The sequence below is a fragment of the Terrapene carolina genome, unplaced genomic scaffold, assembly GCF_002925995.2.
Source record: "Terrapene carolina triunguis isolate 2854851 unplaced genomic scaffold, T_m_triunguis-2.0 Scaffold238, whole genome shotgun sequence".
Classification (NCBI taxonomy): Eukaryota; Metazoa; Chordata; order Testudines; family Emydidae; genus Terrapene; species Terrapene triunguis.
Window position 1 is genome coordinate 12,210 of NW_020664589.1, and position 17,822 is coordinate 30,031.

A 17,822-nucleotide genomic window follows, 5' to 3' on the forward strand; every position below is an offset into this window, starting at 1 on the left:
GAAAAAAAGTTTGTTTTTGTAGCCTCTCATTTACTTCCTATTACTTATAATATAGGCAGAGGGTGAAGGGGAAAAAATGAAAGAAAAACAGGGATGGGGGAGATAAAAGAGAATGTTTTTTCTTCTCTGGGTCCCGAGGAGGGGTCCCAAAAATGAAGCTGAGCACAGGGCCCCACTAACTCTAAATCCACCACTGCCTACAGACAACCCAAGGTTGCTGCAAGAAGAGCTGCATCAGAGACTGAGTCTCAATGCCACGCTGGAGCTGGTGAGACAGAGAAGAGCCACTTTGAAAAGCAGGGGCTGAAGGAGCGGAATGGAACAAAGGCCTTGGAAAAAAGAGATTGCCTGCCTTGAAGACAGAGAGAAGGAGGTGGAGTGGCTCCTGGTTTGAGAGAAGAACTGCTCCTCTCACTATAAGGGCAAGTGGGAACAGATGGTAGGTGAAGTCTGGAAGCTATAGCTGCAAATCATTGAGCTGGAAAAGGGGGAGGAAACTAGGGCCAACAAGGCCAGAGCCCAGCATCCCTTGGCAGAAGAAGCCACGTTGTGGGAAAAGAACCACAGACTTCAGAACCACATAGCAGAATGCAACTAGGGCACGGGACTGACTGTGGGGACATATGAAAAGGTGAGCACAGAGGCGGATTACCGAGAGGCTGACATTAACACAAGGAAGCTGATTAATACTTTAGGTCTCCAGAAAGAAATGTTCTGCTGGGAGAGTTGGTGGTTCAGCAACAGGCTACGTATCCCAAGGCGTGAACACTGAGACAGGATTCAAGCCAGATCCCGCAGTATTGGCCATGGCCTCTGTCTACAGACCCGCACAGTGGCGGACCGGGCTGAATCAGAGGATAAGGCCGCCTCGGTGGACAGTCTCCAGGCTGAAAACCTCATGCTGCAAACCCAGCTCAGCGAGTGCCAGCAGGAGCTGGAGGAGACCCATTTGTCACTTGGAAAGACCCTGGCCCAAGCCACCTGGTGAGAGCAGGAGCTGACCTGTATGAGAGCGGAGACAGTGACCGGGGAGCAGCAAGGTTCTTTGCTATGGAAGGGGTCAACTAAGCTCAAAGACAGCTGAAAAAATCCAGCCTAAGCTAAAGAGCAGCCCGGAGACCGACAAAAAGCTCAAAGGCCTAGAGCTGGATGTGACAGTGGCATGGACCAAACTGGAAGGATGTTGGGAAGAGGGAGCAGCAGGAGAAGGCTGACCTGCTGAGTCAGAGGACTAATTAGGAGAGGAGATGCTGGTTAAGGCCCTACAGCTGGCTAACTTATAGCCCAGCTCAAAAGGAGGAGAGCTGGGGACGTCTGTTTCGAGAGAGCTGACCAGGGCTCTGACATGGACCCCTGCATAGGGTAACCTGGATTGACTAACTAAAGGGAGTTATACCTGGTGGAAAAACTTCATCAGACCACACAAAGGGGGTACATGTCTTGAAGCAATTTAGTCTGGGTCAATGGATTGAAAGAACTTGAGGTGCTGAATGCCAGGCACCTGCAGAGCCACAAAGATGCCACAAGGGGGTGTGCTGGAAGGCAGCACCCTATGTCAAGCTGCCTTTTAGTCTTTCTAACTTTTGCATCTACCCCCACCCCCTTAACGCCTCCCCGTCCCACAGTTCTCAGCACTTTCCTACAGTCACAACACCCACAAAGGATGGGGAAAATACAACTGTCACCTCTGTCCCTGTATCAGCTGCTGACCTAAAAGCCATGACTGATAGTTTGGGACCCCTAAAGAAAGACAGTTTCTCCAGAGGGTGTTCTAGTGCGTTTTGGCTCGCAGTAAGGGAAGAGCTGAACGCAACTGAAGTCCGACGCTTAATAAGCGACCGCTTCAAAGATTCGGGGGGCCTAAATTGGATTAAAGTCAACAAAAACAGCAACCTATTGACTTTTATGAAACTTTTTGGAGAGCAAATAGGTGGGCGCAATTTTATAGCACAAACTATACCCACAACCCAAAAGCCCAATGAGGACCCCAAAAATTATTTAACCCAATGGTGTTTAATGCAAGTAATGGCCGGCTTAACACCAGTGGGTGGCGCCACTGCATTGGATACAGGGCATTCAGTTTACAATCCTTAAGAGACTCCACTGCTTCCCTAACCCCTACTACTCCAGAAGACTTGAAATTTGGCAAGCGGGTCGCCCAGCTACCCTAGGGGAACTAAGAGGCTTGGTCCAACAAATAACTACCCATTCTGGACCACAGCCCACTATAGCTGCATTAAAACCAGTAATTACATACACCAATGAGAGCGGTACAAAGGAAATCACAGGATCCCAGGGTACATGAAAAATGAGGTTCGCCAGCTAGCCTGGAGAACACTAATGCATCATGGGGCAAACCGAGAACAGTGGAACGGGACCCCCACACAAGAACTAGTCAGGGAAGCCATGAGGTTGCAAACCTCCACCAAAAGAGGTGGCTAGCATAATTCCTAGCACCACCCCCTTCTTCCTCGCTGCAATGCCTCCCGGACCCGCTCCCTTTTTCAGCGCAAGATTAGAGGAGCCCGCTGAATGAAGAACCCCCACCACCAATAGGGGCACAGAGGTGGAGGTTTATAGGCAAAGTCTTCTGGAATCCCGGGGGACAGCCGTGTCTGTACTTTCAGCAGGGTGAATATACCCCAACACTAGCTTTAATAGACACAGGACCCGCTGTATCCTTAATCAAAACAACCCCAAAAGCAGAAAAAAAGATTAAAACAGGGAGCTTTCAAATCCTTTCTAGGAAAACCTACTCTCGGGTGGAAATGGACCCAAGTCCCCTTTTCGGTACAAGGGTTTGAGACATTAGAAAATTTAATCCAAACTCCTGATATGGTTAATAAAATTATTCTGGGATCCAACTGGTTGTTCAAAACCAATGTGGTAATTAATATGCCTAAAGGTACCCTTTGAAAGTTAAAAATTAGCCCTCATTCAAAAAAAAATTGGGCAGGATGTTATGTTAGCAAAAGGGTTAGAACAACAAGCTAGGTCTCTCAGAGGTGTGGGGGTTTTTTGTTTTTGTTTGTTTTGTTTTTTGTAGACACCCATGAGAGAGGTAGCTACACCAATGTAAGTTTTCAGTGCAGATCAGTCCCACGTCTCACTGAAAGCCAATGAGGCTAAGGCACTTGTGAAAATTTTATTCCTTTTAGGTTTTTGTGCACGTATGGATTGCTGAAGGGTGAAGAGATGGGAAGTCTGTTGCATTAGCCCCTGCTTAGACATCAATGGTGATGTTATGGAATGGTGATATTGTGGTGAAGGCAACTGATAAACTGGCTGAGTAAGAACCTGAAGTAGGCAAAACAAAACCTTCAGTTCCTTGTTTGTTTCCAGGGTTCCCCTCCCTCCAGCCAAAACATAAACCAGCCAATGTTCTAGCCACATTCCCTTCTCACAGCTCCACAGGCCCTGAATGCTGAACAAATCATATGAACCCATACCAAACAGCATAGAAAAGGGCACATCTTGTGATTCCAGAGCTCCCTGGACTGGGATTCTGAGCAGCAAGCATTGCTGCACCCATGGGATGGGGACAGTAACAGATGTCTGGGCTGAATCTGCTGCTTTGGGGTATTTGCCATGGGATTCATCCCTACACGCCAGATTGTAGCCAGGCTGGGCAGCCATGCAGGGTCGTAAGGGCTGATCTACACTAGAAAAATTAGGTTGACCCAGTTACATCACTCAGGGGTGTGAAAAATTTACACCTCTGAGAAACATAAGCAAGCCAACCTAGGCCCCAGTGTAGACAGCAGTAAGAGAAGAATTCCTCCATTGACCTAGCTAGCCCTCTCGGGGAGGTGGATTTACTACAGTGATGGAACAGCCCCTTCTGTCGCTGTATTAAGTGTCTACACTGAAGTGTGCCACTGTAGCGTGTCTAGACTAGACATACCCCGAGGCACACCAGTCTCATACTCCTGTGTGTCCTTGAGTCCAGACATACAGAAATAAGCAGGTGCTGTGCGTGCCACCACCCTCACCCTGAGCTGGCGTGGGGTTAAGTGAGGGGTAGTAATCAGCTAGTGTTCTGAGCAGACAGTAGATTACTTCTCCCTGGGGCAAGAGGCAGGGGAACGGAGAAGGAATCAAAGCGGCACAGTTCCTTCCCCAGAGTGCTCCTGGGATGGCACAGTGATGTGTCACCCCTCACACAGGGCAGACTGTGAAACCACAGCACAGCCTTAATTTTACCAAGTCTTAACTGGTGCCACCACATCTACAGGGCTACCTGTTCCAAGAGGCCTCTGTTGTACTATGCAGGTTCACTGTTATCAGCATCTGCTGCTTCGTGCCCCATGTTACATACGGGTATTCTGTGTGACTTTGCACAGAACGAACAGTATGCATCAGCCAACCCTGAAATTATGGGATGGTGGCTGCCATCTTAAATCAATCCACACTACGCAAGCATGTTGCTCTTACGTTTGCCAGCTTAGTCAAAATTTCAAACACCCTCCAATCAAAGATTCAGACAAAACTTGGTGGAATAATTATAAGAGAAAAAGCAGCAGCATGCCATGCATGTCATTTCTTTACCAAGCTATGATAACATGAGAATATTGTCATTCCCCAGACCGAATTCCATCAGGCAGCTGCCAAAACCTCGCTTGTATAAACCACAGGCACTGAAAAAAATCCACCAAATCATCTGCCCATCTCTGGAAAACCTGAGGTGGAATGACAGCATCTCAAACTGGTTTCTCTCCTAACCAATGTGCTTTATCTCACCATATTTCTGTTGCATCTGTCAGACCATATTTTCTTCCTCTGGCATCACTGGAACCCCTTGTTGGTTTTCTCCAGTGCTAGCATTTGTTTATTGATCCCTGAAACTGATGGGGAGTTTTCTGCCCTCTGCTCAAGCTAGGCTACAGGAGGAGACACTGACCAATCGAGAGTCAGCAAGCCAGTTAAGGCAGTTTGTGGCTTCTCAGGGACAGTGTAGGGTGAGACTGGGACAGAGGAGGAGTTCCTCAGTGCTAGCCCAGAACCCCAGGGCCTGGTCAGGGTCTGCCTTCAAGTGCTGCAACTCAGCACTTGCCTTCGAATTTTGTTTGTTTAAAGGTGCAAACAGCCAAATTCCAAGTTCATTTTTATTTAACTGTACAGAGACTGACACCGAGCTTATAAAACGGGCCACTCTGCTCCAAGCCGGCAGCTACAATTTGTGGATTAAGGCAGGAAGCACCTGCAATACCAGGCTTGGCTCTGCAGGGGGTGCTACAGAGCAGTCCCACCTGCAACAGCTGTCATTTCTGAAGTATGCTTTGTTCCTTTATAAAAACAATGCCAGAAGCCCAACTCACATAAGCGACCCTGCCGCAACAAATCAGCTGTAGATTCCAGCTCTTAAGAGCAGCCCCACCTATTAAAAACAGTGCCTTCACCCCATGCCCAGGCAGCTCTATAATCATTGATCTATCTGCTCAGAAGCAAAACCCTACCGTCATGAATCTGTGGGCTTATCACTCACGATGCCCACAATAAATGAAGTAGTGTGCTGAACAGGACATTCATGAGCAATCCTACAATGATAAGGAGCCAAACACATATGATCAACATGACAATAACACAACATTGTGAGCACAAGGAAATAAATATATGTAGATATACCTATTTCATAGAACTGGAAGGGACCCTGAAAGGTCATTGAATCTAGCCCGCTGTCTTCACTAGCAGGACCAAGTACTGATTTTGCCCCAGATCCCTAAGTGGCCCCCTCAAGGATTGAACTCACAACCCTGGGTTTAACAAGCTAATGCTCAAATCACTGAGCTATCCCTCCCCTATGAAAGGAAAGAAAACAGATTTCAGTTTCTCTGTCTAAAGTTAGTATTATAATTGCTTAAATATAATTTTTTGCTTTTTAGGAATTACCTCTTACCTTGGCCCTGTCAAGCTTCATCAGCGGCCATTGACCATAGTGGCAGAAAGACTGGGAACTCTGTTTTCTATCCAAAATTTCAAAAGCGCTTAAGTAACTCAGCAGCCTAAGTTCCATTTTCAAAATGGATCTAGGCACTTACAGTCTGGATTCACGAAGGAACATAGGCGTGACTACACTGAGCATCACCACTTCTAACAAAATCACTGGGATTTACAAAGCCAGACTTCGGCGCCTAGGGTCCCTATAAGATGCACGGAGGGAGCATCAGAATAGGGTTCACAAAAGCCAGCATGTTAGGCAGCTCCCTGCCTAAGCTAGCCAATACCAGATACCAAGGAGAGGGCTGTGTCCTAAGTTCACACCTCTCGGGGAGTCTGTTGCCTAAATTAGGGCTGAAGGGAAGTGCCCCCCCTTCAGATTCTCAGCTGCAACCCCTCTCTTGGGGTTAGGCAGAATGCTATGCCATAATGTGGCCAATTAAAAAGTTGATGCCCTATCTTTTAAGAAGAAATTCAAGGTCTGGACTGATCAATCTCCATTAGCATGGTTACATAAAGCAAAGGGCTCCAATACAAAACTATGATGGAGCATGACTCTCCAAGAATATGATATGGAGATTGTACATATAAAGGGGAAAGAAAATAGAGTGGCATATCCCATGTCCAGGAAAGTGGGCTCTGACCTGTTGCCTCCAGGTCAGCCAGTGGCTAACCCTCCCGCATTATTGTAAGGGGGGAGGTGTGACCCTAACAGCTCCCCAATGCAAGAGGGCAAGGGGCTCACTGGCATCTGGCAGTGATTTTCCAATGGCCTGACCAGTTTGCTGTACCCCCCATTCATTAATGTCAAACTGTATCTGAGGTGTGTCATGTAACGCATCATTGGAAAAGTAACACTCTAATCATTACAATTTGTGGATGGTATATGTACGGTACATGCCAAAGGGGCCACACGTATCTGAAGGAAACGTGGAACTCAAATGGGTTTACCAGACAAATCTGAGAAGTGGATAAACAGGTTTCTCCCAGACAAAGCAGCCAGGTGTCAGATCAGTTAGCAATCGCATGTCAAGTGGCCATGCATTTGCATTTTAGAAAACACCAATGGGGGAAGAAACCAGCATGGAATTTCCCTCACCAGCAGATTCCATGTCTTCTTCTCCACAGCTTGAATAAACTTCACGTTGGGGGATAACCATCAGAAGAATCCATTTCAAAGGTTCACTGGACTATAAAAGAGAAGGGCAAAGAACCCTAAATCATCTTTCCCCTAGCCAACAAAGGACTTTGGGGAAGACCCTGACTAGACGGGTGGTCACCCATTTTGCCGGAAGGTAGTGTGATAAGAATTGGTGTAACTCCATTGAAGTCAGTAAATTTGACTTCCAAAATTCTTCCATTCCCACATGGACAGAGTTAAAGACATTGTGATTCTTTTTTAATGATATTGTGAGAAATTAAAAATTGCTAGCTTGTATTTAATGACTATTATATCAACATTTGAAACAAAAAACAAAGAAAAACAGGGAAATTTAACTTGAAAGATCAACCAACACTTCCAAGCTGAAATCTCAAATTTCTGTTTGCAGCTCAATTACAGAGCTCTGGCTAATAGCATCGGGAATGTGAGCATTGACCTGGAGATTTTAACTTGGAGGCTGTTTGCTGCTGTCTTAACTGTACAGTTCCCTGTTTCTGGATGTTTGTGTTAGTCATCTTATATATACCGTGACAAAGTTCCTCTTCTATCTTGGTGGGTCCTGCGCTTATTGGCGGATTTTCTTGCCTCAGAGATTCACCATGTGGGTTGAGGAACAGCCCAGAGACCTTCTCCTCTGGAAGAACCCACAGTCCAGGTCAATTGGGAGGTTTGGGGGGAACCCGGGCCCGCCCTCTACTCCGGGTTCCAGCCCAGGGCCCTGTGGACTGCAGCTGTCTATAGTGCCTCCTGTAACAGCTGCATGACAGCTACAACTCCCTGGGCTACTTCCCCATGGCCTCCTCCAAACACCTTCCTCAGTCTCACCACAGGACCTTCCTCCTGGTGTCTGATAACGCTTGTGCTCCTCAGTCCTCCAGCAGCACACCCTCTCCCTCTCCACTCCTTGCGCCTCTTGCTCCCAGCTCCTCACACTCACACCACAAACTGAAGTGAGCTCCTTTTAAAACCCAGGTACCCTGATTAGCCTGCCTTAATTGATTCTAGCAGCTTCTTAATTGGCTCCAGGTGTCCTAATTAGCCTGCCTGCCTTAACTGGTTCTAGCAGGTTCCTGATTACTCTAGTGCAGCCCCTTCTCTGGTCACTCAGGGAACAGAAAACTACTCCTCCAGTGACCAGTGTATTTGCCCTCTACCAGACTCCTGTACCCCACTGGTCTGGGTCTGTCACAATAGTTTACCAACCTTAACTTTCTCAGTCATTTTTTATAAATATTTTAAAATGAAATAAAAAGAGCTAGGTTTAATCAAGTAAATGAATACTACCTCTGCTGATAACTTCTAAACAGCTATATTTTTTCTAAAGACAACCCCAAACCTCAGGGACCAAACCTATTTTCTGGGCTACAACTCAGAAAAACAAAAGTGTGGATTAAAGATTAACCATCCTTCTGAAGTTCCTATAGATCACAGGTTTGTATTTGACCTCAACACAAAGTACATACATTATCACATTCCTTGGAAACCTAAATGCAAATCCAAGCAAACAAAAAGCCAGGATATCCCAGCTACATTTATCTGAGGTCACACAATTAGTGAGCCCTTAATAACCAAAGATAAATAAATTCATAAATTCTAAAGCTCTTGGTATTTAACCATGGCAAGGCCCAGGTTAAACAACATTGCTTCACCCCGGCAACATATGGTGTGCGGCCTGTAAGCACATGTTCCATTTCCATAAGATAATCCAACTAACCTGCATCCTGTACTAGGGCAGCTCGGAAAGATATTGGAAATGGTCTCGTTTACAGAAGGTCAGTTTTTCAAGACTCCTCCTTCATAACTGGGAATTCCACAACCCCCTTCCTCCCACTTCCCCGTGGCCTGTCTCAGCCCAGAGAGTGTCCAGCACTAATCGAGAGATGTTGGAAAGCTACGACGTGAATCCAACATGTCCAGTTGCTCCCAATTTGGTGCTAGATGCGGTCTCTCTCTGATGTATCAGGCATGCTCCCCCTCTTGCTTAGAAATCTGTAGAAGCAGCTTTCTAGAAGCTCCATGGGGTTAGGGCCACATAGGTCTGTGATAATGAAGGGATGGCACTATGGGGGGGCAAAGCTCCCTACAATGTGCTCCGTTTGGGACCAAATTAATGTCCAGTTCCCACTAACCCCTGCTCCACAGCGTTCTCTTCCCACAGAGGCAGATGGCTAATAGCAGAGTCCAAGCAATGGCCAAGAGGTTAGGGGAGGCTGGGCAGCAGGGCAGAGCAGTTTGCAATCCCGCCCTCTCCACCCCCAAACTCTTCTCCCCTGTGGGGAGCATTTATTGGAAACTCCAGGAGATGAACTGTGCCAGACTCCTTGGCCCTGTGTCCCCCTCCTTTGAACTCATTACATTTTGGGAGGCAGCAATCCTATTTGAGTGTGGTGAATAATTTTGGCTGAAAAAAAATGGAAATATCAAAATGTTTCAAATGGGCACTTTGTTTTGAATCAACATTTGATGAAAACTTGTTTTTTATTTGGGGAAAAAAAATCAGTTTTGGTTCATTGCTAAATAAAATCAGTGGTGTGCTCAGCTCTAGTGTGAGGGCCCTGCAGTATAATGTAAATAACAACCCATTGTATTCCTCACATTAAATACCCACCGTCAAAACAATAAACCCCTTCCCACTGCAGGTATGTCCAGAAAAACCCTGAACCCCTCCCCAGCTGCAAATACTCCAGGAAAGAGATGAACCTTCCAACTCATCTAGAAGATTAACAAACAAAACCAAACAAGCCCAGGATGTGGAAGCCCACACCCAGATCATAGCGTGCTTTGGTAGGGGCTAAACAGATGTGATGCCTCTAGTTTGGGGTCCTGCAGCTCTGTGTCGGACTGTGTCTTTCATCAAGGAATCCTGCAAGGGATGGTTTAAGCTTTATAGTCCTTAGTAAGTTCAGATAAGCCTCCATTCTACACTATTCCTCATCCATGGGAGTAATCTTATTGGAGTCAACAGACCTACTCAGGTGAGCAAGAGTTTGCAGCATTGGGCCCTGAGAAAGACTCCATGCCCTTATACTCATTTATAAAGTGATCAAAGCAGAGGTAGAAAAATATTAGCAGGGCTTTCCGTCCTTGTCCACACTGGGGTAATGCGCACTACTGGGGTGTGACTTCTAAAGCACACTAAAATGCTGTGCATTGGTTGGTCTGTACAGACCCCACTGGTGTGCACGATAGGTCCCCTGCTGCACTTTAACACAGTACTGTTTCAAATGGCCCTATGTTAAAGTGCACCAGCAGGATCTACATGGATCGGTTAACGTGGAACACGGTGGAACACGTTAGTAATCACACCCCGGCAGACAGCATTACCCCACCATGTAGACAAGCATTACGAGTCTGCCTTCAGTGCTGCCCCATGGCAGGAGAGAGCTTTCAACATGGGGCAGCTCACACCTCCCCTCCCCCAGAGAACAAGCGCACACACCCCGTCTTCGCTGGTCCAAGCAACAGGTATTCGGAGGCTATTTTAGAATTCAGGTCTCTCCTGTGGCAGCATGAGGTGTTGTGCTTGCAAAAGAGCCCCATCCCTTCAATGTTCTTTAAACAAAGCACAACCTGTCTCTGCTCCCTTGTACCCATCACTCCAACATCCTTGGCATGGATTGTTTAAGAATAATGGTTCTTTTGTTTGTACCTTAGAAACGTTTACTGGGGCAGCAAGATGATTAGCTACTCTCGCTGTTCCTTCCCCCCCACCCCACCCCACCCTCCTTCCTTATTACCGCTAAGCTAGATTGTTGGCAGTACAAATAATTATTAAAAGGGAGGGAGAGGAAATACAAAAGATAAGGGGCTATACAGACCTTAGGCAGGTTGTGTGTTACAGTAGATGTACATACTGATTTCATAAATTATTCTTTTTTAAATTCGTTCATCTCTCTTGGCCCATCATTCCTCTTATAATTCAGATGTTAAGATAATACAAGCAGCACAGAACTCCAAACTATTTAATTCTTTTATTCCAGTCAATCACATTTCTGAGGTTGGCGTTCATTTTTGCAATCTCGGGCCCCAATTCAGAAAAGCACTTAAGCATGTGTGGGATTTAAGTGTGAGCTTAAATGCTGCCCTGAATGGGGACGCTTTCTTATATAGGGGCCATATTTATACAGTACGTTTACGGACTGTTCTCACCATAGGCGATGGGTGGCTAAGGTGAGAGGGGGCTCAGTGCCCCTGTGACACGTCCCAGGAGTATCCGAGGTTGTGAGGCACCTCGCTACTATCTGCCCTCACTGTCTGTGCCTGCTGTGCATCAGCTCCCTGACTCGACCAGCCTCTGGCAACACAAGCACTGCCTGCCCGGCCTTTCCTGGCCTCGCTTTCTGCACAGGCTAACAAAGGTAACACCAACTGCTGAATCTTCCAAGTGGCCTTCAGCAGTGCGCAGCTCCTGTTCCACTGAACATTCACAGAATTCTCAGAGCCACCACTCCCAAAGGAATAGTACACCCCTGACTGCAAGGTTCAACTCAGGATCCTCACGCTACGTAACACAGAGCACTTCATATACATAGATAGTGACAACAAGAATAGGCTTATCAAAGAACACGGATTCAAGTAACAGAAAGAAAGACTATCGGAAACAAATGGTTACATATAAAATAAAATCATAACATGCTTTCTAGAGCCCAAACTTAACTAACAAGGCATTCCCTTGTGTCCTACAAGGCAGCTTACCCCAAGTCCTTTCCCCTGTCTTTTCAACCAGGTTGGCCAAGATCCCCATTTCATAAGATCAAGCCTGCTGGCAGTTTGTCTTCACAGATGGAGAGATGCTAGGGTGTCTCTCTGCACCCCCAAGTGTACCTTTGATGTTCACCTGAAAATAGATTCCCATTCCCCCTGCTGCTGAATCTCTTCCTGTTAAGTTCCTTCTAAAGTCTCCACCAGCAATTTGTTAGCATCTGACTTAGTATATGAATACATTTCTGTTGTACGACATACAACAGTCTCCCGCTCCCTGTCTGGAGAAGTCTGTCTCACGACACACTGCCTTTGAGTGACGGGCTTCTAACTACAGACTTAGGGATTATACATTTTAGTATAGATATAGATACACACACACACACACATACACACACACACACCCCCACACACACACACTCACACACACACACCTCCTCACATATTTTCTGTACATACATCTCAGTGATTATGATGATCAGTGCACCATAGGCTCTCAGTATAGATCTTACATGCCATTCTTTTGGTGAACCCAGGGGATCCCTCTACCCCTATGTACTCTTGTGCCCTCTCCTAGTTGGCATCAAGAGGTCTGTGGGCCACAGCCCCCAAATCTACCTATCAACTCACCAACCTTCCTCCAGTTTTTCTCAGACCATGTGCATGCCCAGCTCGGTATGCAAAACCTTGCATCCGGTAGCACAAGGGCCAGGAAGGGGGGTGGGTTAAGGTGACCAGGTGTCCGGTCAAAGAGGGATCCTAGCGGCTTCGGTCAGCACCACTGACCGGGCCATCGACTATCCGGTTGGCAGCACCGCCACACCGCAGGGCTGGCAGGCTCACTGCTAGCCTCTGCACCGCGCAGCTCCCGGGTCAGGAAGCAGCCGGCATGTCTGGCTCCTAGCCTTAGAGGCGGCCAGAGGGGTCCGCGTGCTGCCCCACCCCCCTGTCCGCAGGTGCAGCGCCCATTGGCTGGGTCAGCGCAGCGGAGGAACTAGCACGACTCACGAATGCTCAGCAGGTGTTTGGTTTTCTGGACTTAGAAAGTTGGCAGCCCTAGGGTGGGTTGTCATGGCAGGAGGGCCTCCCCTGCACATCGACAAATGTGCCACATCATACCAGGGCAGCCTCCTCCAAATCTGTGAGTCGCAAGAGCCAATGTGCTGGAGTGGGGAGACAGGCCCAGACCCGCAGGACAGGAGCCGCCTTTGCGGGGTCAGTATGGGGCAGCCGGGCTCACTCTCCAACCCACTGGGACCTTAATAGCACTTAATATTAAGTTTTACTCAGCACCCCAAAGAATATTTTCACCCTCTGCCTGTGGCTCTCAAGAGATTTCTGAACAGGTATCTGCCTTTAATTTCAACACATTAGCACATTTTCATCACATTATAACAGCAGCATCCTGCCCATCACTCAGGCCTGTAACCTGGGCATTGTTCTCGACTCAGACACCTGTAGGTCCTCACATCCAGGCTATGTCTAAACCTTGCCGATTCCTTCTGCACCTTATTGCTAAGATGCAGCTTTCCCTATCCAGCCACACAGCTAAAACTCTTGTCCAAGCTCTCATCAGCTCATGGCTCAATTACTGCAACATCCTTTTCTCGGGCCAGATTATGTTTATCCAGGCCAAACTCAGACCCATTCAGAACGCTGCTGCAGAGATCAGGTTTCCCTCAGAGCCCCCCAGTCTCCATGCATAACAAGGAAACTCCTTACAATTTAAAGTCGCAGCTTATAACATTAAATAGAGTTTTCATATACACCCCTGTGATAGGATGGATCACAGAAACCCCCTTTGGGAACTGCCACCTGATGTGCCTAGACTACCTCTGAGCCTGTTTTCCCTGCCAGCTTGGGACGTCAGTCCCTTGCCTGGTTTGAGCCAGACACGCTTGCTTGCTGCAAACACAGATCCAAGTCTGAACCACGTCCCCCACAAGCTGCAGGCTTAACTGAAAACAGCTTAAGAAGTGCCCCTGTCCTCAGCACTCAGATACCCAAACTCCCAATGGGGTCCAAACCCCAGGGCTGGTGCTACCATTTAGGCAAACTAGGCGGTTGCCTAGGGCACCAAGATTTGGGGGCACCAAAAAGCGCTGCCCCCAATTTTTTTTTTTTTTACAGCATTCCTACACCCCCTCCCCGAGCGCACGGTCGCTGCTCCACTTCTCCCACCTTCCAGGCTTGCAGCGCCAATCAGCTGTTTGGCGCCGCAAGCCTGGGAGGGGAGGAGAATTAGAGCGGGGGTGGCATGCTCAGGGAGGAGGAGGAGCAGAGGTGAGCTTGGGTGGGGAGCTGACGCACGGCTTCCCGGGGGGCGCTGCTGCGGGGGGGGGGCGCCTCAGGGCAAGGGGGGGAGCTGCCACGGGGGGCACCTCAGGGCTGAGGGGGGGCGGGGTGCTGCCACAGGGCTCGGTGGCGGGGGGTGCAAGGTGGAAGTTTTGCCTAGGGCACGAAACTTCCTTGCACCGGCCCTGCCAAACCCCAAATAAATCTGTTTTACCCTGTATAAAACTTATGCAGGGTAAACTTATAAATTGTTCACCCTCTATAACACTGATAGAAAGATATGCACAGCTGTTTGCCCCTCCCCCAGGTATTAATACATACTCTTGGTTAATTAATAAGTAAAAAGTGATTTTATTAAATACAAAAGTAGAATTTAAGTGGTTCCAAGTAATAACAGACAGAACAAAGTGAATTACCAAGCAAAATAAAATAAAACATGCAAGTCTAAGTCTAATACAGTAACCTGGGGGGGGGGGACACACCTCTCCTGGTGCCCTTACTAAGCAATGCTTCTCCATTCACAAGCACTGAGTCCATGTATAACACAGGGAAAAACTTATTAAGAGAAGAGTAAATACCATATTAATTTGGGAAAATACAGTAACAATGACTCAGAAGCATGCAAATAATAAGTAAAACACTGACCCAGAAGCATCTTGGGCAGTAGTCTTTTGCCTGAGTTTCCCCACCTTTCAGTGGGGAAGTCCAATAGACAAATGTCCCTTTAACACACTACTTTCCCCTTCCTTCACTGCGCCCCACTCACAGTTTGTTGACATACATTTGTTGTCAGAGGTTAGCAAAGTCCCAGAGGCCAGACATGCATTCAGATGGGTTCGCCTCCACCGCCTGGGAGAAGGGGGGCAAGGTTTGCTGTCTGGCTCCTGTGAAGAAATGCCTGTCTCTTGTCTCACTGCTTCAGTTTGTTGTTTCTCATTATTCTACCTCTTGCTACTGCTTTGCCACTGATAGCAGTGGGGCTGCTACCTCTTTGGCATCTCATTTTCCTGGTTTGCCGCTGTCACTGGGAAGTTTCTTAATTGAGTCTATTCAGCTATGTATTTAAACTCTGCAGTCCCAGCAAAGATAAACCACACCCACCCAAAACAAGAGAAATATCAACAGCCCCCATCTTAATCTCTCTCTTCTCTTCCTTTTGGCTTTTGGCTCACTACCCAGCTGTTCAAGAATGAGCTATAGATTATGGTGATCCCCTTAATCTACTGCCCTTTATTCATACAATACAGGGAATAACATTTAATTACCCCTACATCTAAGACTTAAGTGAATTTTAACCCAAAACAGCCAAAAATGATCACCCTGATACAGTGGGAGTCACTTATGCAAATAAGATCTGCTCATGAGGTCTTTTCCTCTCATTCATCAATAGATGGCCACAGAAAGCTCACTCACCCCATTGGCTTACAGCTATAGTCACTGCTGTGTACTGACATAGAATAGTCTCCTGATGGAATGGGTCTGATCTCAGATTTTAATAAATGCTTGTAAAGAGATATATACTCCAGTTCATCCTGACTGTTTTGTGTGATAGTTTTAGTATATTTTTTTTCAGGGAGAATTTCTGCATTCTAAATATGTAAAAATGTACCAAGTTGTCTGGCAAAAAATTTACCTATCTCTGAACAGAGAAGTGCTTGAGGTTCAGGAGTATCTTGCTTCCCCTTCTTCTAAATTATAATGATTAGAGTTACCATAATTTCTTCTCATGGAGCTAGTGCTCTGGCAATAAGCTTATAGCACCCGAAAATCCCCACAGGTGTCATTGATCTATCTTGAACCTGTGCTGCTGAGATAGATGTTGAGGTCTGGGTGGTTTTTGGTTGTTTTGGGAAGTGGGGGTGGGGGAGAGTTTACCAGAAGGCACCAGCTCAAAGCAGGTAGGTGTTACTTTCCCATTCCATCTCAAACACCTTGTCCTATTCAACTTATTCATAAATGATCTGGAGAAAGGGGTAAACAGTGAAGTGGCAAAGTTTGCAGACGATACTAAACTGCTCAAGATAGTTAAGACCAAAGCAGACTGTGAAGAACTTCAAAAAGATCTCACAAAACTAAGTAATTGGGCAACAAAATGGCAAATGAAATTTAATGTGGATAAATGTAAAGTAATGCACATTGGAAAAAATAACCCCAACTATACATACAATATAATGGGGGCTAATTTAGCTACAACTAATCAGGAAAGAGATCTTGGAGTCATCGTGGATAGTTCTCTGAAGACGTCCACGCAGTATGCAGCGGCAGTCAAAAAAGTAAACAGGATGTTAGGAATCATTAAAAAAGGGATAGAGAATAAGATGGAGAATATCTTATTGCCTTTATATAAATCCATGGTATGCCCACATCTTGAATACTGCATACAGATGTGGTCTCCTCATCTCAAAAAAGTTATACTGGCATTAGAAAAGGTTCAGAGAAGGGCAACTAAAATGATTAGGGGTTTGGAATGGGTCCCATATGAGGAGAGATTAAAGAGACTAGGACTTTTCAGCTTGGAAAAGAGGAGACTAAGGGGGGATATGATAGAGGTATATGAAATCATGAGTGGTGTGGAGAAAGTGAATAAGGAAAAGTTATTTACTTGTTCCCAAAATATAAGAACTAGGGGCCACCAAATGAAATTAATGGGCAGCAGGTTTAAAACAAATAAAAGGAAGTTCTTCTTCACACAGCGCACAGTCAACCTGTGGAACTCCTTGCCTGAGGAGATTGTGAAGGCTAGGACTATAACAGGATTTAAAAGAGAACTAGATAAATTCATGGAGATTAAATCCATTAATGGCTATTAGCCAGGATGGGTAAGGAATGGTGTCCCTAGCCTCTGTTTGTCAGAGGGTGGGGATGGATGGCAGAAGAGAGATCACTTCATCATGACCTGTTAGGTTCACTCTCTCTGGGGCACCTGGCATTGGCCACTGTCGGCAGACAGGATACTGGGCTGGATAGACCTTTGGTCTGACGCAGTACGGCCGTTCTCGTGTACTTATGTTCTTATGTCACAGTGATGAACTGGACCCTCATGAAATTTCACGTCCCCAATCTCAGGTTCAGAGTTCCTGCCTAGAAGATGGGTGGGTAAACTATTAAAATAACAGCTGTAAGTCTGTTCTCTAACCTATAGTTTCTTGAGGGGACATTTTACCAGTATAGTCTCTGTGACTGAGTTATCACAGGCTAAGTAAACTTGATTTGATTTAAAAGCGTATTTTTCCTCTGAGAGGCTATTTCACATTCCAGATGGGAAAGAATTTATCTTGCTTTTGCCATAGGCTGGTGTATATTTATTAGAATTGCATGACTTTCCCCGGCTGGGAGAGGTATATAGAAGGTACTCAGAATCCACCTGCAGTGCCGCCAGGAAAGTCTTCCAGAATCAGTTTACATTTCTTCATCTGCCCTATTTTTTTGAATGACTTGTACCTGGCAAATAGACCGTTTTCAAAACCTCTGAGATTAATACAAAGTTCATTATTTCCTGTTAAAAATCTGAAAATAAATTATTCAGCATGCCCCATTAACAGTTTGTACCATCTTTCCGGGACCTTTTTGGCAAACTTTAGCTGCATGAGGATTCAGCTTGTATCTTCTTTTCCTCTCTCCAGCTGGAGGGGGCTCTCTCCTTCCTGCTGCAGGAGAACTGGGCCGTGCAGGCTGAGCTGGTGCTGTGGCAGTACCCGGGCTGAGCAGAACCTGCTGCACCTGCACC